Source organism: Oncorhynchus mykiss, chromosome 6 (genome assembly GCF_057628025.1).
Source record: "Oncorhynchus mykiss isolate SJ-2025 chromosome 6, ASM5762802v1, whole genome shotgun sequence".
Classification (NCBI taxonomy): Eukaryota; Metazoa; Chordata; class Actinopteri; order Salmoniformes; family Salmonidae; genus Oncorhynchus; species Oncorhynchus mykiss.
Window position 1 is genome coordinate 39,105,638 of NC_143027.1, and position 22,232 is coordinate 39,127,869.

The following is a 22,232-nucleotide window of genomic DNA, read 5'->3' on the forward strand; positions in this document are numbered from 1 at the left end:
AATTCATTGTTTCACAATTCTAGTGGGTCAGAAGTTGACATACACTAAGTTAACTGTGCCTTTAAACAGCTTGGAAAATTCCAGAAAATTATGTCATGGCTTTAGAAGTTTCTGATAGGCTAATTGACATAATTTGAGTCAATTGGAGGTGTACCTGTAGATGTATTTCAAGGCCTACCTTCAAACTCAGTGCTTCTTTCTTGACATCATTGGAAAATCAAAAGAAATTAGCCAAGACCTCAGAAAAAAAATTATAGACCTCCACGAGTCTGGTTCATCCTTGGGAGCAATTTCCAAACACCTGAAGGTACCACGTTCATCTGTACAAACAATAGTACGCAAGTATAAACACCATGAGACCACGCAGCCGTCATATCGCTCAGGAAGGAGACACGTTCTGTCTCCTAGAGATGAACGTACTTTGGTGTGAAAAGTGCAAATCAATCCCAGAACAACAGCAAAGGACCTTGTGAAGATGCTGGAGGAAACAGGTACAGAAGTATTTATATCCACAGTAAAATGAGTTCTATATTGACATAACCTGAAAGGCCACTCCACAAGGAAGAAGCCACTGCTCCAAAACCACCATAAAAAGAGCCAGACTATGGTTTGCAACTGCACATGGGGACAAAGATCGTACTTTTTGGAGAATTGTCCTCTGGTCTGATGAAACAAAAATAGAACTGTTTTGCCATAATGACCATCGTTATGTTTTTAGGAAAAAGGGGGATGCTTGCAAGCCGAAGAACACCATCTCAACCGTGAAGCACGGGGGTGGCAGCATCATGTTGTGGGGGTGCTTTGCTGCAGGAGGGACTGTTGAACTTCACAAAATAGATGGCATCACAAGGATGGAAAATGTGGCTATATTGAAGCAACATCAAGACATCAGTCAGGAAGTTAAAGCTTGGTCTCAAATGGGTCTTCCAAATGGACAATGACCCCAAGCATACTTCCAAAGTTGTGGCAAAATGGGTTAAGGACAACAAAGTCAAGGTATTGGAATGACCATCACAAAGCCCTGACCTCAATCCTATAGAACATTTGTGGGCAAAACTGAAAAAGTGTGTGCGAGCAAGGAAGCCAATTAACCTGACTCAGTTACACCAGCTCTGTCAGGAAGAATGGGCCAAAATCCACCCAACTTATTCTGGGAAGCTTGTGGAAGGCTACCCGAAACATTTGACCCAAGTTAAATAATTTAAAGGCAATGCTACCAAATACTAATTGAGTGTATGTAAACTTCTGACCCACTGTGAATGTGTTGAAAGAAATAAAAGCTGAAATAAATCACTCTACTATTATTCTGACTTTTCACATTCTTAAAATAAAGTGGTGATCCTAACTGACCTAAAACAGGGTATTCTTACTCGGATGAAATGTCAGGAATTGTGACAAACTGAGTTTAAATGTATTTGGCTAAGGTGTATGTAAACTTCCGACTTTGACTGTATATATACTCCCAGTAATTTATTGGGACAGTGATGCCAAAATGTTGGTGTTTTACCCAATAAATTACTGGGAGTTATATATATATATATATATATAAAAATAAAAGTGCGCAACTATTTTACCACTTCCAGTTTATTCACTGTTAGTCAGCACCTCTAACTAAAATGTTCTCTGGGGGTGCTCCAATTTTTTTTTAAATCAGATGTTCATAATTAAAACACTGAGATGAGTTGACTATGGCATAGGGTGCACAAGAGGTCATCTGTACATTAGTTTGTCATCCCAGCAATTAAGAGAAAAAGAGAGGCAGCGGAACTTAAAAATTATGTATTGTCTTTTCGATGTACTGTCTTTCATTCAATCAAATGAACTGAAGTTTTCTGTATGTTATTAGCCTGAGCTGTCCTGTGTCCCAGGGTGTCTGTGTGTATGTTGCCCTGCTCAAAAGTACAAAACTATATAGGGAATATAATGACATTTGGGACACAGTGTGACTGTGGTATTTCCCTGGCTGTCAGCCTGTCGTCTCTGGGATGAGGTTGGACAGAGATCAGGTCTCAGGGGTCACACTTGTCACATTTTACCCATGAGGTCCCAACTGCCCAGCTTTGACGTGGCTCACATTGCCACATTCTACTCACTCTGGTTACGGCCCAAACTGCACCCTAGTCCCTATATAATGCACTACTTTATTCCATAGTCCAATTAAAACATTGCCCTTTGAAATATCAGCGGTCAGGTTTGGTTCATAGTTTCCCTGTGTGCAGGTTAAATATGTTCCATTGGCTCCATTAGTGGAGAGGAATCAGCCCATTTAAAGTCCCCCAATAAAGTTCTCATTCAGTAGCCCTATCTGTGCTCCATAGACCCCTCTATTCACTGTTGAGCCCTTTGTCAGAAGCCAGTCAGGAGGAAATGGTTTACTTGTCTCTACATGTTTTGTTTGTTTATAGGGAGAGGTGTTGGCACTCAGTCCCTGATGTTTAAAATGAGCCATATCTGAGCCAATAGAAAAACATACAGAGCTGAGAGAGAGAAATATATCGAGGCATATTCAGCTGTTAATGTTTTAACAGGCTCTACCTTTCAATCACCCTGAACTGAAAAATGAAATGTAGGCCAGATTGTGTTAAACTGGTCTTAATTTTTTTCTCTTTATACAAGGGATGGACAGGGAAATTATTAATACAACCTACCAACATTTTAACATATCCATAACCAGGGTTGGGTAGATTACTTTCTAAATGTAATCTGTTACCCGTCCAAAATTGTAATCAGTAATGTAATTGATTACATTGTTACTTTTAGATTACTTTCCCCTTAAGAGGCGTTACAAGAAGACAAAAATGTATATTACCAATTGAACGACATCTTTTGCAGGATAAATCACTTTAAAGTTTACATAGCTGGCCATACATGGATGTTACATTTTACTTTATGGGTTGGTTATGTAGGCTTCTTCTAACTCATTGTTTTCTACTACATATGATAATACAATTAAATTCTCTTTACGTTAAAAACCAAAGTCTATCAGAATTCCAGTCATTCCAATAAATGTTGTATCCCTTGATCTTCAAGAATAGGACTTGGAAATATGGAAGTATAGATTTGCCAAATTGTTTAACCTGAGCATGACCCCAAAACAAAGGACTTTGTCACAGGTTCTGTTTCATTTGAGAGTTGTTTCCTTAGGTTACTGCTGGAGGGCACCTCGTTTTCTAGTTTCCAGGTTACCTTGATTATTTCTTATTGGTTTCACCTGTGTTTAATTACCTTCTCTGTTCACCTGGTTGCCTGGTTAATTAGGTTCCTCAGTTGGCCTGTATCATTGCTGTGGGCTCGTTTTTTTTTGTGTGCTCTTGTTTCTTTTAAAACTCTAAGTAAAAGTTCTGGATTGACCCATACCTCTGCTTTCTGTGTTGCTCTGTGCCTTGGTTCGAGTTCGTATAAGCATTATCGTCACATGACTTATTAGCCAGCCCTACTCTGTTGTTTATGATTTTGTTGTCATGGAGGACTATTTACATGTGAAAAATGAATACCATATGCTGCATTTGATATAGGCCTATTTTTTACCTTTTTGTTGGTGACACTTTGAGATCTTGATAATGTGCAGCTGTTTAAAGGGCAAATTCACAGATGAAACAATAACAAAACAGTTGCCCCACCTCTGTTTTAGTAAAAAGCTGAGGGATTGGCCTAGAGAAATGTAACCACTCAGATTAATAGACAGAGCTATGGATGCAAGGACTGACCATCCATGATATCAACATTATTGTTATGAGGCTGTACAGTGTTTGTTAACATTTACAATGTTTACATATATAAAATATATAAGTCCAAAAATGGATGTAGCAACTACAGATTGCCCTGTTAAGTCAATCAGAAGTGTACAAGTTTTAGCATGTGTCCATTAAGCCTCTTGATTCTTTTATATATCAGTATGAATTAGATTGAGCAATAAAAGCCCCACTTTTATTCCATAGGCTTGGATCTGCACTATGCAGCTGTTGCAAGAGTGCATTTTCCACTGGCTGTCCACTGTTTTCAAAAACAATGATTGATAGGCAGCTTAAACTTCTTGAATTGAACCATTATTGGGTTCAAATACACATTTAGATTTGTGAACAGCCATCCACAACAACCACAATACGTAAGGGTGAGCAGCAATGAGTGAGCAGCAGTGTCATTCACATCAATGCGTTATGTAGATAATAATAATAAGCGATATCCGTATCGCCGTAGACTACACCACTACTGTCATCCTTACCACCAAGCGCTTATTCAAGTTGGATAATCTTTGGATTCCGACAGCAGTCGCACCATTGGAAGACTTGGAGTGTATGTAGCCTACAAAAGCCCATTCCTGCTCGTTTCCGGGATCCATCAAACACATTTGGTGTGTCATCATGGTGGTCAGACACGCTCAGGTGGAACAAACTTAAAGTTGTGCCTTTTTCAATGCTCATTTGAATGTCATTGAGAAAACAGAGAAATGTCAAAGATCCTTTCTGAATTTTAAAGTTATCATCTTTTCAAAAGTATCGGTAATCTGATTACAATATTTTTGCTGGAAACGTAACAGATTACAGTTACCATTTTTTTTGTAATGTAAATTACACTGACATGAAATGAAAATGGAGCAGTTTTTGTTGATTTCATGCATTATACACCACATGACTATAAGTATGTGGACATTTCTGTATGGACCTCGCTTTATGCACGGGGGTATTGTCATGCTGAAACAGAAACGGGCCTTCAAAAAACTGTTGCCACAAAGTTGGAAGCACAAAATAGTCTAGAATGTCATTGTATGCTGTAGCGTTAGATTTCCCTTCACTGGAACTAAAGGGCCTAGTCCGAACCATGAAAAACAACGCTAGACCATTATTTGGGCAGGTAGCATTCTCCTGGCATTCGCCAAACCCAGATTTGTCCGTCGGACTGCCAGATGGTGAAGCGTGATTCATCACTTCAGATAACACCTATTGAGATTACATGGCTGTGTGCTTGATTGTATACACCTGTCAACAAGAATCAGAATCCACTCATTTGAAGTGGTGTCCACATACTTTGTATATATAGTGTATGTATGAGCGTCATGGATGTCAGCCAGTCATGAAAGTGTCCTGAGCCCTGAGATGTTAATCAGCAGTTGTGTAATGAAAAGTAGAGGTCAGTCAGTCACTGTAGACTAAGGTTGCAAAATGCAGGGAACTTTCAATAAATTCCCTGGAATTTCCCAAAATCCCGGTTGGAAGATTCCCTGCAACCATCATTTCTGTAAAACCAGATAATTTATTGAAAGTTCATGGAATTTTGAAAAACTACTGTAGGCCAGGGGTTTGCTGAGTAGTTGGATTAAAAAATATATTGTAATGGATATGGGCAATTGTCCTCATTGGATTATGACAGAGTATTTTTTGTCACCATCAGTGATTGTGCCCCAATTTTTTGGGGGGGTGCCAGCGCGCATCTTTCTATCAAGTGTGAGATGCTACTTGGTCTAAATAACTCAACTGGCTAGTTTCCCTATCTGTAAAGAGAAGGGTGGGATGTACATTGATCCTGCTGCTCTGATTGGATAGAGTGAAGCTATATTTCTCCATCCACTTGCTTTGCTTCCTACACCCGATCACTTCAACTTGCATGTTTTGGTCGGATCATTTAGTCCAGTGGTTCCCAACCTTTTTCGGTTAGTGTCCCATGAACTGAATTTTTGTCTGTCCGGAGTACCCCTGAAGTACCCCCTCATGAGCATTTTACCAGTAAGTCTATGGTTTCATGAGTCTTCAAGTTTTTTATTTCACCTTTATTTAACCAGGTAGGCCAGTTGAGAACAAGTTCTCATTTACAACTGCGACCTGGCCAAGATAAAGCAAAGCAGTGTGACAAAAACAACAACACAGAGTTACAAATAAACAAACGTACAGTTAATAACACAATAGCAAAATATATGTATAGTGTGTGCAAATGCAGAAGAGTAGGGAGGTACGGCAATAAATAGGCCATAAAGGCGAAATAAGATGATGCAGATGATGAATGTGCAAGTAGAGATACTGTGGTGCAAAAGAGCAAGAAGATAAATAACAATATGGGGATGAGGTAGTTGGGTGTGCTATTTACAGATTGGCTGTGTACAGGTACAGTGATTGGTAAGCTGCTCTGACAGCTGATGCTTAAAGTTAGAGAGGGAGACATAAGACTCCAGCTTCAGGGATTTCTGCAATTCGTTCAAGTCATTGGCAGGAGAGAACTGGAAGGAAAGGCGACCAAAGGAAGTGTTGACTTTGGGGATGACCAGTGAAATATACCTGCTAGAGCGTGTGCTACGGGTGGGTGTTGCTATGGTGACCAGTGAGCTGATATAAGGTGGGGCTTAACTTAGCAAAGACTTATAAATGACCTGGAGCCAGTGGGTTTGGTGACGAATATGTAGCGAGGGCCAGCCAACGAGAGCATACAGGTCGCAGTGGTGGGTAGTATATGGGGCTTTGGTGACAAAACGGATGGCACTGTGATAGACTGCATCCAATTTGCTGAGTAGAGTGTTGGAGGCTATTTTGTAAATGACATCGCTGAAGTCAAAGATTGGTCGGATAGTGAGTTTTACGAGGGTATGTTTGGCAGCATGAGTGAAGGAGGATTTGTTGTGAAATAGGAAGCCAATTCTAGATTTAATTTTGGATTGGAGATGCTTAATGTGAGTCTGTAGGGAGAGTTTGCAGTCTATCCAGACACCTAGGTATTTGTAGTTGGCCACATATTCTAAGTCAGAACCGTCCAGAGTAGTGATGCTAGTCGGGCGGGCCGGTGCGGGCAGCAATAGGTTAAAGAGCATGCATTTCGTTTTACTAGAATTTCAGAGCACTTGGAGGCCACGGAAGGAGTGTATATGGCATTGAAGCTCGTTTGGAGGTTTGTTAATTAACACAGTGTCCAAAGAAGGGCCAGAAGTATACAAAATGGTGTCGTCTGCGTAGAGGTGGATCAGAGCATCACCAGCAGCAAGAGCAACATCACTGATATATACAGAAAAAAAGAGTCAGCCTGAGAATTGAACCCTGTGGCACCCCCATAGAGACTGCCAGAGGTCCGGACAATAGGCCCTCTGATTTGACACACTGAACTCTATTTGAGAAGTAGTTGGTGAACCAGGCGAGGCAATCATTTGAGAAACCAAGTCTATTGAGTCTGCCAATAAGAATGCCTTGGCCTGGTTGATGAAGACGGCTGCACAGTACTGTCGTTTATCGATGGGTGTTATGCTATCGTTTAGGACCTTGAGCGTGGCTGAGGTGCACCCATGACCAGCTCGGAAATGAGATTGCGTAGTGGAGAAGGTACGGTGGGATTCAAAATGGTCGGTGATCTGTTTGTTAACTTGGCTTTTGAAGACTTTAGAAAGGCAGGGCAGGATGGATATAGATCTATAACAGTTTGGGTCTAGAGTGTCTCCCCCTTTGAAGAGGGGGATGACCGTGGCAGCTTTTTTAATCTTTGGGAATATCATAGATTTATCGGTGGTGACAGTGTTTCCTAGCCTCAGTGCAGTGGGCAGCTGGGAGGAGGTGCTCTTATTCTCCATGGACTTTAAAGCGTCCCAAAACTTTTTGAACTTAGTGTTACAGGATGAACATTTCTGTTTGAAAAAGCTAGCCTTTGCTTTCCTAACAGACTGTGTATATTGGTTCCTGACTTCACTGAACAGTTGCATATCGCTGGGGCTATTCGATGCTAATGCAGAACGCCACAGGATGGGGTGAACCAAGGGCTATATCTGTTCTTAGTTCTACATTTTTTTTAAATGGGCATGCTTATTTAAGATGGTGAGGAAGGCACTTTTAAAGAGCAACCAGGCATCCTCTACTGACGGGATGACGTCAATATCCTTCAAGGATACCCGGGCCAGGTTGATTAGAAAGGCCTGCTCGCTGAACTGTTTTAGGGAGCGTTTGACCGAGGACCCATTACGGATGCAGGCAATGAGGCAGTGATCGCTGAGATTCTGGTTGAAGACAGCAGATGTGTATTTAGAGGGCAGGTTGGTCAGAATGATATCAAAGAGGGTTCCCATGGTTTCAGATTTGGGGTTGTACCTGGTAGGTTCCTTGATAATTTATGTGAGATTGAGGGCATCTAGTTTAGATTGTAGGACGGCCGGGGTGTTAAGCATATCCCAATTTAGGTCACCCAACAGTACGAACTCTGAAGATAGATGGGCGGAAAATCAATTCTCATATGATATCCAGGGCACAGCTAGGAGCTGAGGGGGATCTATAACAAGCGGCAACAGTGAGGGACTTATTTCTTGAGAGATGGATTTTTAAAGGTAGAAGCTCGAACTGTTTGGGCATAGACCTGGATAGTATGACAGAACTCTGCAGGCTATCTCTGCAGTAGATTGCAACCCCGCCCCCTTTAGCAGTTCTACCTTAACGGAAAATGTTGTAATTGTGGATGGAAATTTCAGAATTTTTGGTGGCCTTCCCAAGCCAGGATTCAGACACGGCTAGGACATAGGGTTGGCGGAGTGTACTAAAGCAGTGAATAAAGCAAACTTAGGGAGGAGGCTTCTAATGTTAACATGCATGAACCCAAGGCTTTTACAGTTACAGAAGTTCACAAATGCGAGTGCCTGGGGACACACAGGGCCTGGGTTAACCTCTACATCACCAGAGGAACAGAGTAGGTGTAGGATGAGGGTACAGCTAAAGGCTATAAGAACTGGTCGTGTAGTGCGTTGGGAACAGAGAATAAAATGAGCAGATTTCTGGGCGTAGGATAGATTCAGGGCATAATGTACAGACAAAGTTATGGTAGGCTGTGAGTGCAGGTAAGTGCAGGAGGTAAACCTAGGCATTGAGTGATGATGAGAGAGGGTTTGCCTCTAGAGGCACCAGTTAAGCTAGGTGTGGGGGTGTGTCAAAGGAGCTATCTGAGGCATGTTGAGCAGGACTAGGGGTTCCGCAGTAAAATAAAACTATGAGAGCTACCCTCAACAACAGTATACAAGGCATATTGACATTAGAGAGAAGCATATAAGCAATCACAGTTGTTGTTGATTGGGAGAGCAAGGACAACAACAGGTAAGACAACAACGGGTAATCAGCTAAGACAACAACAACAACGGGTAAATTACAATGAATGGGCAGAGAGGGTTAGTTAGCTACACACAAGGCCTGAGTTCGAGGCTGGGGCCGACAGATAAACAAAACAATGTACCGTGTTAATGAACAGTCCAGCAGGCATCATGTCACGACTTCCACCGAAGTTGGCTCCCCTGCCTGTTCGGGCAGTGCTCGTCGTCACCGGCCTACTAGCCGCCACCGATCCCTTTTTCGTTGTCTGTTTGTTTTGTCTTATTAGTTTCACCTTTGTCCTGTTGTATGTGCTTTTAATGGGCTTCCTTATTTAAAGTATGTGTACCAGCCCTTGTTTTGTGCGGGATTGTATTTGTGTTAAGTGTGTGCGTTAGGTAGAGGTGTTCATGTTCTGGACCTGGCACCCTGTGTTTTGGGTGGTCCACATTACTGTCCGCGCCCTGTGTTTTGGGTGGTCCACATTATTGTCCGCGCCCTGTGTTGTGGGCTTGTTATTTTGTGCCGCATTAAAGTGTACCTTTTCCCTGTGGAACTCTCTGTGCCTGATTCCTTCCTCACCCACCTAGTCCCGCGTGACACATCAGCTGTGTAGCCGAGTGATCAAAGGGTCCAATGAGCAGCAATAGACTACGTTCGGTAGTCGTTACTACGCTAGGCGAGCGGGAGACACGGTGTTCAGGAAGCTAGCTGGCCGGGGCTAGTAGAAGGGTCTTCACCGATATCCAAAGCAGGGGGCGGTTGAGAGCACATCGGCCGAATTACATCAGCAGACCAGCAGACCAGTCATGATGAATCAGTGGGGCTCCGTGTCCACAAAGGTTCCAGGTCAATTGGCAAGAGAGGTATTGTAGTTGGTGTACATCTTTTAATAGCCGGGAGATGGACCTAGCTTGAGACTAGCTCGAGGCTAACTGGTGCTTGCTTCTGGACAAGGGCGTTAGCCACAATAGCCACTCGGTAGCAGCTAGCTAGCTGCGATGATCCGGTGTAATGCTCCAGAGCTTGCGGCAGGAATCCAGTGATGTAGTGGAAAAAAGCAGTCCGATATTGGCTCAGTGTTTTGTCACTCATGGGGACACTACGTCACCTTGGGGAAAAACTAACTCTGACTGGGAATATAAGTTTTGAATGGTCATCCAACTCAGAATGAGTCCAAAAATGTTGTGTATGCTACTGCATAAATTGTGTAAAATTCTAGAGAGATATGTACACTGTAGCTAAGAAATTAATACTAAGTGTATGGTGTGCGCCATAACGAGCAGCCTGGTGACCTAGAGGCCGGAGAGGGAGCACATGTGACAGTGCCCCCTCTCCGGCACGTTCGGCTCCAGCAGCAGGGCAACAACCATAGGGACGATCCCGGGGATCAGGAGTGTACTGGTCGCCTCCGCTGAGATGCAGAAATCTGATGAACCGGCTGAGACCCCCCCAGTTGCCTCGATTGAGCCACGGGAACCTGTTCACCCAGCTGAGGCATGGGAGCTTATCGAGCCAGCTGAGGCATGGGAGCCTATCGATTCCGCTGAGGTATGAAAACCCGTCGAGCCAGCTGAGGTAGGGAAACCCGTCGAACCCACCAAAGCATGGAAATCCGACAAACCGGCTAAGGTCTCCCAGGTAGCTCCGGTTCTCGCACCCGGACCCGACATCACCTCCAAAATAAAAGCAAAACAACAAAAAAACACTCCCTGATGATTCCCTTAGGTGAGGCATCATTCTGTAACATGTGCGCTGAGAGTCGGGGAGTGAGTGTTTTAATAAATAAATGGAACATAATACAAACAAGAAACTCGAACAGCACACAGACATGAAACAGAAACAATATCGCCTGGGGAAGGAACCAAAGGGAGTGACATATTTAGGGAAGGTTATCAAGGAGGTGACGGAGTCCAGGTGAGTGTCATAATGCGCGTAACGATGGTGACAGGTGTGCGCCATAACGCAGCCTGGTGACCTAGAGGCCGAGAGGGAGCACACGTGACAGTGCTGAACAAATAGTTGTATTGACTACGTCTGTCCTAGCTCGCTCATTAATGTCTTCATCGAAATTACGGATTGCCTCTTAGGCCGGGAGAGTGGTGGGAAAAAAATTCAAATACTGTGAAGAACTATTATTATTTACAAAGGATGTAAGGAAACAAAACAAACAGACTTGTTGACTTACTGTGTGAGGTGAATAAAAAAATGAATGAGAAACCCAGCTTATTAGTGGTGAACTTGGTGAGGTAAGAGAATCCAAAATCAGATATTCCAAATGGAACTTTCCTACATATGCATGCAGCAGGCCAAGTACGACCTACTACTATGTGTGCTCAGGCTCGCTAGCTCCCTCTGTATGTTCCTAGAGAGAAACCAGACACATGCTCATTGGTCACATGGAGTGCTCTAAACAAAAGACAATGAAAAAATGTTCAAAACTCATAAGTGATGGTTATGAAATAAAGCAAAACTTGTTTCTCACAAGCGTAGCAGGTTGTGAACTCAAAGTTTCCACTCCGATAATGAGAACGGTAGGCTAAATGACTGTAATTAATACATGAATTAACAGAAATTAATGTAACCAATTAATGGATCATTAATGGTACATTTACTGGGCCTGCTGGTGACATATGTAATGGGGAATTGATAAATAGATATACAATCAAAAGGGCAAACAATTCACAAAATGAATGTGCAAGAATTGGCGGGAAACAGCTGAGAGGATTCTGGAGAGCTGAGTACAGGTATTCTGGAGAGATGAGTACAGGTATTCTGGAGAGCTGAGTACAGGTATTCTGGAGAGCTGAGTACAGGTATTCTGGAGAGATGAGTACAGGTATTCTGGAGAGCTGAGTACAGGTATTCTGGGGAGCTGAGTACAGGTATTCTGGGGAGCTGAGTACAGGTATTCTGGAGAGCTGAGTACAGGTATTCTGGAGAGCTGAGTACAGGTATTCTGGAGAGCTGAGTACAGGTATTCTGGAGAGCTGAGTACAGGTATTCTGGAGAGCTGAGTACAGGTATTCTAGAGAGATGAGTACAGATATTCTGGAGAGCTGAGTACAGGTATTCTGGAGAGCTGAGTACAGGTATTCTGGAGAGCCACATGCCATGTCTTCTCCACACACCCCTCCCCTTCTTCTTGTTTCAACATTTTTATATTGTACTCAAGAAACATTATCTTAACACGTATTTTAGAAGCGTTTCACAGACAGCCACAACTTAATCAGCTAGGACTATTGCTACATGCTCGGCCCAAATTGTGGGCCTCCCAAATAGACATAGGCCTACAAACTTGGGATTTGAAACAATCCACAGCTATTTTTTTAAAGAAACTAATTATCCTTTGTCATGCTGTCTTTACACTGGAGTAATTATATAATTTTGGCAAAACATCAATTCACTTTAGGGGAAGCCAGCATCCGAACAATGCACTGTGCAATCGCCAACTTTCCTTTCCAATTCGCAAGAGGCTGAAACCAGAGATCTGAATAAAATGACGAGATGTCCATGTCTCCGCCCTAACAATAGGAGTTGTTGTCCCAAAGTCGGGAAGGCAAGCTACAAGCTTAGGTCTGCATAATATGCCCATAAAAACACATTGGATGTATTCTGGACAGATTTTTGGCAAGAGTGAAACCTCTTCCTTGCTCTCTGCTGAATCTATCACTGGAGAAAGCATCCGAGCGAGCCAAACAGTGCCCATCTGTCTTACTATACAGTACCAGTCAAAAGTTTTGACACACCTACTCATTCAAGGGTTTTTCTTTATTTTGACTATTTTCTACATTGTAGAATAATAGTGAAGTCATCAAAACTATGAAATAAAACATATGAAATCATGTAGGAACCACAAAAGGGTTAAACAAATCAAAACATTTTCTATTTGAGATTCTTCAAAGTAGCCACCCTTTGCCTTGATGACAGCTTTGCACACTCTTGGCATTCTCTCAACCAGCCTCACGGGGTACACTTTTGTGGTTACTACGTGATTCCATATGTGTTATTTCATAGTTTTGATGACTTCACTATTATTCTACAATGTAGAAAATAGTCCAAATAAAGAAAAACCCTTGAATGAGTAGGTGTGTCCAAACTTTTGACCTGTACTCTATGTAGCACATGTATGTATCTGATCCTGTCTGGCCAGAAAGAGTATGTCATGCCATACTCTTTTCATCCAGATACATGATCTACACATACTACGGAGCGCTGTCTGGCTCACACGGGCGCTTTATCTGAGATTGATGCGTCTTTCTTTAGGCGCTCATCTCGGTCAAATAAATTAGAAATATTTCTATATTTTATTTGGATGGGCAAGGAGGTACGGTAGGACCCCCTTAGGCCCGCCTATAACGCCGGCCCCGACACAGTCACACACACACACATCCCTCTGCACCCTGCTCCTCATCTGCGGCTTTTTTGAGTTTATGAATGTGCCAACATCTAGTCTGTTTAGGCATATTAAAACCGATCCAATACGACTATCAACGGTCAGTCTACGGAGTACGATAACGAATTCGAGTAGCCCGTGGCCAGGTCGGCACACCCCTACTGTAGACACAGTGCCAACTGTGGCAACACAGAAGGTGGGAGGTCCTTGCTTACTGGGGTCACACAGAGGCTGTAAACTCACAAGGTCCTGTCATTGTGTTGGGAAATGTACAGGCGTTTTATAAGGCTGATCACAACTAAGTGTGTGTGCGCTTGTGTGGCCCACAGCATCAGACCTCCAGGCTTCCAACAATGTAGATAAGACGATACTCAATATCGACGTTTGACAGGGGCTCTCTGTTTGAACAAGTACTTTCCTTGTGTGTTGATCATCCCATTTCTTCACACGGAGGAATGCTCATGAATGAGTATTGTCTAATTGGTTCCAGTTGTGTATTTCCGTCATTCCTGCAGTATTTGCTTTTGCCAAATGTCCATCATTCATAGAGATTGAAGAGCCATTGAACAGTGAAAGAGGAAGAAAGGATCCTCTGTCCTCCAGCTCACGGTGTGGCTCTGCTTGAGCCTATCCTGGAGCCATGTCTCTTCCCTCCCTGGGTTATGAATTATGGATTCCTTCTAATAGGCGGTTTCTCCCTTGTTTAACTTACTGCAGCCACGGGCTTATTGTGCTGATGTCTGATTTTAATGGCACACTCACTTCACCCAAGCTGAGCACTCTCCACTTACAGATCCACTAGCACATCCCTTGCCTCCCAATGCTGTGTTATTGTCTCACTACTGCATTAAGCAGCATGGGTTCCTGTAGACTGGAGGATCTGCAGGACTTCTCCGCTCCTTGCTACTCTTGCTACTGTCCAGGTTGACCTTCCCTGAGGATTTAACCCACACCATGCCAGCTAGCGGCTAGTGCATAATAGATGAAGGACAGACATCGGGAGGGAGGCAAAGTGACCAGGCCCCATTATTACCTGGGAATTCAATTTTAATGAGGTAAACAGGTTTTTCCAGGTCATCTGCACCTTCAGTGGGTGGTGTGTCTGCCCCATCAGCTGCCTTATTGCTGCCTGCCTGCCTCTACTACAGTACCTCCCTGCCTTGACACACAGAATTGCTGCAGGGGCTCCATCTTATAATTAGGTCTCACTGTCATTGACAGAAAGTGTCTCACTTCCCGCCGAGTCCTTTTCCTCGCCTTCAAGTCGAGTGCCACCAATTATACAGTGGCAAGAAGACCTTATTAAATATGCTCCAGGCAACCCTTGCCTTAGTTTTTCTTCTCACTCTCGCCAGATGATGTTTTCTGTCAGCTAACATTAGACGGAAGGCTAGCTAGCTGCTCCACCACAAATGAGTGACTAGAGCGCTGTATTGATTTCATTCTAATTTGCTGCTTTGGCTGGCTTGTGTACTAGCAAGTTATTCAATGTCGATCTGGAGAGAGATGTACTAGCTGGCCATTTTCATGCTGTGGTCATGGCTAAAAGGGATCCAGCTTTTGTCAAATGAAAACCCAGATTTGACTTTTGTGGCAGGTTAGGAGAATTAACATAGCAGGTTCAGAGAATTAACATTAGCAGGTTAGGAGAATTAACGTAGCAGGTTAGGAGAATTAACGTAGCAGGTTAGGAGAATTAACGTAGCAGGTTAGGAGAATTAACATTAGCAGGTTAGGATAATTAACGTAGCAGGTTAGGAGAATTAACATTAGCAGGTTAGGAGAATTAACGTAGCAGGTTAGGAGAATTAACGTAGCAGGTTAGGAGAATTAACGTAGCAGGTTAGGAGAATTAACATTAGCAGGTTAGGAGAATTAACGTAGCAGGTTAGGATAATTAACGTAGCAGGTTAGGAGAATTAACGTAGCAGGTTAGGAGAATTAACGTAGCAGGTTAGGAGAATTAACGTAGCAGGTTAGGAGAATTAACGTAGCATGTTAGGAGAGTTAACGTAGCAGGTTAGGAGAGTTAACGTAGCAGGTTAGGATAATTAACGTAGCAGGTTAGGAGAATTAACATAGCAGGTTAGGAGAATTAAAGTCGCAGTGATAAACATCAGACATGTACAGTACAGTACATTTAAATGACAATCTAAATCAGAACATCCTTCTGCACTTAATACATTTTTTTTTTGTCTCCCTTGAGCGAGTGTCTGGTTCCGGATAGCTACGAGAATGGATGACAGGGAAGGATACGCTCGCACACACACGTCAGCAGGGAAATCAAACTCTGCTCCATGCATTTTGTGAAAAGTCAGTAGACAGAGGTAGGAGTAGAAGCATGACAAACAGGGAGTAGTCAAGCTCCCACTGCAATTCCCTGCGAATCCTCCCTCTCCTCCCTGACTGCGCTGCGGTGAAAGAGAGAGAGAAGTGGAGAGTGCGACAGGAAGGTGAGAAGAGGAACAGATGGAGAGTCGCAGTACGTGTTCCACAGGAACGTAGGGTCTCTCTGCGTGTACAGACACACTCATTTAAAACAGGTGCTATACTTAGACATGGCTCCACAGCTTCTTTTCATCCTATAGTTAATGACGGCGTTGATTATAACCTAAGCACTGATTGTTAACACAACTATACATCTATAGACTAGATCCTCTTTCTCTTTTACCCTCAGGGGAGCCAAAGCAAAATGAATCAGGCCACTTGAGTCATGGAATATGCTTTATTACCCAACGGCCAAGCTACATACAGTATGTGCCATTGTGTTTTGTATGGGATTAGAGGGACATTTTCTATCTGACTGGTCACTGGCTCTCAATAACAAGGAGGGGATCATGTCCCCTGCTGAGAAAGCCTCTCTCTCTGTTTCCCCTCACCACACACCGCTACGTCCCTTGCCTCACACACCAGGCATACTTATCACTGTTTATGCATCCCAAACGGCGCCCTTTTCCCTATATAGTGCACTTATTTTGAACAGAGACATATGGGCCCTGCTCAAAAGTAGTGCACTATTAAGGTAATAGTGTGCCATTTGGGACACAACCAGTGTTATTCAGCCATAGAGAGGAAGGAAGACATTGAAAGTGCTTCCATTTTCAGATTGTTTTATACAGAGAACATCCAGAGACAGGCACCATTAGAATATGCCACATTTTGACAAGGTTTTTCTGTCACAGCAGCTCTATTTCATGATATATTGAGGAGAAGGAAGCTAATGGGGGTTGATAAAAATGTATGTCAAAGGGTTTCTTGAAACGTTCCACAAGGTAAGCCCCCCCCCCCCCCCCCCCCATGCACCACGACCATTATCAGCACCATAGCCTTTGTAGCTCCCGATTAGTCTGCAGGCCGGGTCACTCCATTCTCCATGCTGGATCCTCTGGCTCTTATGAAATATCTTTGATGCACATCCCTTTTTGAAGTCCCTGGGAATTAGGGGACACTGCCTGGGAGCAGTATGGCTTTGGCTCTGGCTGGGTGCTGCCTCGTCCTCGTTGGTTGTTCCTGTGTTTATTTGAAGTGGGGCTGTCTGTTTACACTAAATGCTCAGTGCAGCACAGCTCACGGCTGGTAATTGCTACCAGCATCCACCGGGTTCTGCTCTACTGGCGTACTTGTAGTGGATCCTAAAGAAGGAAGTGTTACATTCACCCCAGACCTGGGTGTAGATGGAGGTCCCTGTGGGTCCTGGTCAAAAGTAGTGCACTATAAAGGGAATAGGGTGGCATTTGGGACGCAAGCTGTATCTAAACACACACTAATCAAGGGCTGTGTGGTTGGTGGAGCACTGTAGGGAGAGCAGGCTCGCTCTGTATGAGGTTTCAGTCTCCTGGTATACTTGGGGAAGGTAGTTGATGAGAAGGGATAAGAGGACAAAGATCTGATTGGCATCATCATAATCATCATTACCATCACCACCACCATTATTATCATCATCATAAAGCAGAGGCAGTCACTAGCTGCATTTCTCTTTTATATTCAAGTCTAAAATTGTATATTAATGTGACCCTGCATTCACTCATTTTTTCCCATTGGCTGCCTTACTTTGTGGCTAATATGCCCCCCCCCCCTCCCCGTCTACGTCTACTTCGTCTACTCCGTCCCTTTCTCTCTCTCCCTCTCTGTACCGTGAGCGAGCAGGAGCCAGCCTTGAGGCATCCCGTTTCAACTCCTCAGCTTCCCGTAAGAGGGGTGGGGGGGTATTTAAGAGCGCTAGGTAGGAGTGGGGTCTGACCGCAGAGCCTACTGTTTAAGAGAAAGGGAATTCTCCCTCCGTCTCTCTTTCACTCAGTCCCTAGATCTCCTGGCTGCTCTCTCTTTCTCTCTCTCACTGGCTACAGCATCAGCAGGCTGGCTCTCTAGGTGGCAGGAATAGAGTGACTGGGAGAAAGAGAGGAAAATGACATAACTGTCATTGCTTTAGAAGGCAAAGACAGACCCACAAGAACATTTGTTTTATTTATTTGAGCCCAACTCTACATTGATTTAGCTCCAGTGGAGAGATTCTGTGAATTCAGTAGAAGGTAAGCTGCTCCTGTCTTTACCTGGCTGCAACACTTTGATGCTCTGTTCGAAATAGAATGAGTGCTGACGTCTAGGTTTTGTGTAATCAGATCATTTAAGACTATTGTTAGTGTGACTGTGACTGTGGACTTGTATTCATATTAGAGAAGTATCAAATTGGAAAATACAATCAATTTCATGATTTTGGTTTCTAAATCTTCACAGGAAATTACGTATTTGTTGCAAAATATGTAGATATCAACGAATATTCTATAGACACATCAGAGAAATTGCTGTTTATTGTCGTAGCAACATATTTTGAAATAGTAAACTGTGGATTGTAATTAGATAGATTTCATCAATCGAAGTGGGATCTTTTATTGTTTACCTTCATTATTATTTAACAAGCAGACACTTCTGAGACTGGCTAGGTTTTGTTCCATCATTACCGACAGTAAATTGACTTTACATGTTCAAAGGTGCCCATTACAGTTTATGAAGGATGTTGTTCACCACATTTTTGACATGCTTCTACTATTTAGCCCTTACCTAATCTCCTCCACCACCCGGCTCTCTCTCTAGAGCCTGAGGATGAGGTTAGCTCTTACCTGAACAGAGGAAAATGTGTAAATTGAGGGATCTAAGACATCAGCTAACTACTGAATAATTCTGCAAGGTGTTGTGTTCAGTTGCGGTCGGCTCGGGTTGTGTTAGGAGTACAGATAGGGGTATGGTTGTTTCCGTGGGTGCTGCCTGCTGCAACCTGCCAGATCTGAGTCTGTCCAGCCCTCTGTAAATCTACTAAATGTGTGCCAGCAGACAGCGGGCTTCTGTAGCCCGGAAGACAGACAGATGCTGTGCTTTTGAGTTGCTCTCTCTACTCTCACCCTGTTCTCTCTACTCTCTCTGCTCTCTTTGCTTTCTCTGCTCTCTCCTTGTTCTCTCTGCTCTCTTTACTCTCTCTACTCTTTCTGCTCTCTCTACTCTATCTACTCTTTCTCCTCTCTCCAGGTTCTCTCACTGTACGGTCGGTACGCAGTACTAGCTGGCAGCTCCGCCGACTCCCTCCCTCCCTCTAGCCTATAGCAATGTACTGTTCACGCTGTTCAGTGTGTGTGTGCACGTGGTCCTCACTCCTCACAGATGTCAAATATATCAGCACGCTCAGAGAGAGAAATTAGGGATGTAAGGAGCTTATTGGGGGGTTTGTCGATAACGTCCCACAAAGAGATTACACCCCTGTGACTGGGATGACTGAGAGTGGAGGAGAGGATGGGTATGGAGTTGTGTTTGTGTGTATGTGCGTGCGTGTGTGTGTGTGTGTGTACGCTGTGTGTGGAGATATTTGTGTGGTGTGCTCTGTGTATTTTGAGGCGCTGTGTGTGTATATGTATGGAGATGTGGGGTGCAGTGAAGGAGGAGACTCCCAGGATACCAGGGTTGTGTCTGTTGGATGGTAATTGCGAAATTAGGGGGAGATACAATGTCATACTTGCACCTCATCTAATCTTTTAAACATTGTTGGGTAAATAACGGTTGAAACAGGCTCAACCCATGCAACACAATGATATTCAGTGCCGAATTGGCCGACATTTAACTTTTTCCACACACGATTCCAATGCTTGTGGGATTATTGTTATCTTGGTTTATTTGTGTGGGTTTTATTCTATCGCCGTGAGCTAAGACATATGACGCTTCAATGTAGGTTTTCCTCTGTCAACCACTTTCTCATATACTTGACGTGTGTACAGCCAGTGTCAGATTGGTGGTGTTTTAGTGCCGACTGCTTGCCTTCGGTGGTTGCTCAGGCTTGGGGTAGGAATGTTTTATGACGCTATTGCCATGTGCAGAGGGAGGATCCATTGACAGTGACACCCAGTGCCAGAGATGAGTGGGGAAATGTCCTTTGTTTGGACAGCTGTATCCTCTAACACCCCACGCTTGATAATCAACGCACTTGGAGAAATGAACTGTTTTTACATGTGTATTCATAATGACCTGAAGAGGTTTGTCTGTACACGACCACGAGGAGAGGGAAGGATAGCAAATGAGTTGAATTTGGATGATTCTCAGGACCAAATGGTGATTTTTTTTTTTTGCTGGACCAAACAACTGCAACCCCCCCCCCCCCTTCCGTCTCTCTCTCTCTCTCTCTCTCTCTCTCTCTCTATCCCTCTCTCGCTCTGTGTCTCTTTGCACAGTCATTGCTCTCACTGACCGTATGACATAATTACATTTCTGCATATGTCTCATTGATTGAATTGAATGATGTTAAGTAATTTACTAGATAATGACCTGCTGCGGATCATTTAGACTATTCCAGGTTGGTAAATGTGTGTTGGTATTTCTGATAAGGAAGTCGTGCATATCACCTTGTATATCCCAGCCGCTGGCAGTAGGGCATGTCTGTCTGCCAGATGTTAGCTACAACACAGAGATTTAATCAGATCCCAGTACCTGGGAACACATAGCCCACAATGTGGAGCTTGACTGCAAGACCAAAACCTTTCTGGAGTGAAGAAGTCATTGTTTGTGCTTGTAGTAGTTTGAGTTCCTGTGACTCATGAAATCCCACCATTGACAATGAATGAATACCATCAATCTACCTCTTTGAGAGGACCTATTTGCTTCATGTACACACAGACTAAGCCTTCGATCCAGTAAATTGACCTCTGTAGTATCATGCTTTGTATTTGTGCTTTGTTTTCATGTTATATTTGCTGAACACATTTGAGAGTGACACATACGCATGTATTAAGCCTTATAAAAGGCCTCTTTCCTATGTCACTCCCAGAATTGGCCCCTGGTGGTGACGGCCCCTCTGAGACAAAAAGCTCCCGACAGATTAGTCATCACCACGGGAACAAAGACACAAAGATTCTCTCAAAAGAATCCAATGTCTTAAAGTGCAGAAATCGCAGATGGTTTTTAATGCTCCTCTGATGCTAATGTGTGAGCTGAGTAGAGGGGAAGCACTGGCAGCCGGTTTGTGCGTCCCACATGACACCCTATTCCCTAAATAGTGCACTACTGTTGACCAGAGCCCTGGGACACAGCATGCCTGTGTTCCGGGGCCTCTGTGTTACCAACATAGTCACTGCATTGGAGGCGTCCAAGAGATGAACACATGTGGCTAATAACACGGCTGTGACTCTTTGCCTTCACCAGTGACCCCACATATTGGAATGCACCCACCATATCATAATGTTCCCGGGGTGGGGTTATATAGCTCATACAAGTGTGTGAATGGATGGTAGTACTTCCCATTAGGACACGCGACACACTTTCAGCCCTTATCGACATGCAGACAAGGACAAACAGATGTCCTCATATCACAGCCAACATTCCTGCCTCGATTTCCGAGTGGGAAAACCTCTCCTTCCTGTTTAGAGAATAGGGTGGGAGAAAGTCATAAAGCCTGTCAATGCTGTGAAGAATCTCCCTCTTTTCAGTCCTGAAAAGATAAGTCTATAGTACTTTGGATGTCCTTGAATAACCTGAACATCCCTTCGATTAATTTGCAAGTGAATGAAGAGAGCATCATTTTGATTACTCTATACCTTTTCATCAAGTTGTCTGCTGTACATTGTTGACACATTTGCCATATTGGAAATACTGGACTGCTGCCAGTGCAGCTTGCGAGGGAGGAACTAGGACCAAGGACAGAGGAAGTTGTCCTCTCCTCTGTCTGAATGTACTACTACAGTGCAAAGTCAGGGAGTAGCACCACGAGACGCTCCCCAGACGACATGGTGCTCCCTCTCCAGGAAAAGGAATTCTCTGTCCACAGTTGATAGATGGTTTCCTCTCCCAAGTAAACATGAACACCAAAATTGTTCTTGCCTTGTGCCTACCACAGTCCAGGAAGTAGAAGGTTATTGGTCTATAAAGCCACTAAAGAGCCTAGTTGAGGTATCTTCTGTCTTCATGTCTGTGAAGGAATTGGATCATGCTGTCCGATTTTTTTTCCCTTCACTCGTGTGTGATCCTAGTGTCACTTTTGTATGTGTAGGCATTAAGTAATAAATCACTCTCTAGAGGTAACTAATATGAAGCCCACACAGCTCCTAGCTCTCTTGTTATAGGACTGCAATCAGATCTCGGTCGAGTTCGTCTTGCAGCTAGATTTGGTGACCTGAGACGGAAGGTGTCGGTTACTTGGAAAGTTTATCAGCCAGCCTCAATAAGATACCTTTTCACCACATTACGACATAGTTGGAATACAGTTCAACACAAGCAGATTTTATTGGAATTGCTCAACCTAAGGGAAAGGAAGTGGGATAAATGAATGGAGG

The 22,232-nt window shown here is 43.6% G+C and overlaps 1 protein-coding gene across 7 annotated transcripts in view; it reads left to right on the plus strand.

Moving 5' to 3' along the window:
- LOC110525909 (tenascin) overlaps positions 1 to 22,232 on the plus strand; it is a 109,511-nt gene that overhangs the window by 43,600 nt on the left and 43,679 nt on the right. The window contains exon 1 of one of the 7 annotated variants that reach the window (XM_021606411.3): positions 17,369 to 17,616. The exons of 2 other annotated variants lie outside the window; for them this stretch is intronic. The gene's annotated coding sequence lies outside the window, so the exon portion shown is untranslated. Of the gene's footprint in view, positions 1 to 17,368; positions 17,958 to 22,232 lie in introns of those variants that run through there. 4 more of the 7 variants (XM_021606413.3, XM_036980071.2, XM_021606410.3 and 1 more) reach the window with 4 other exon arrangements.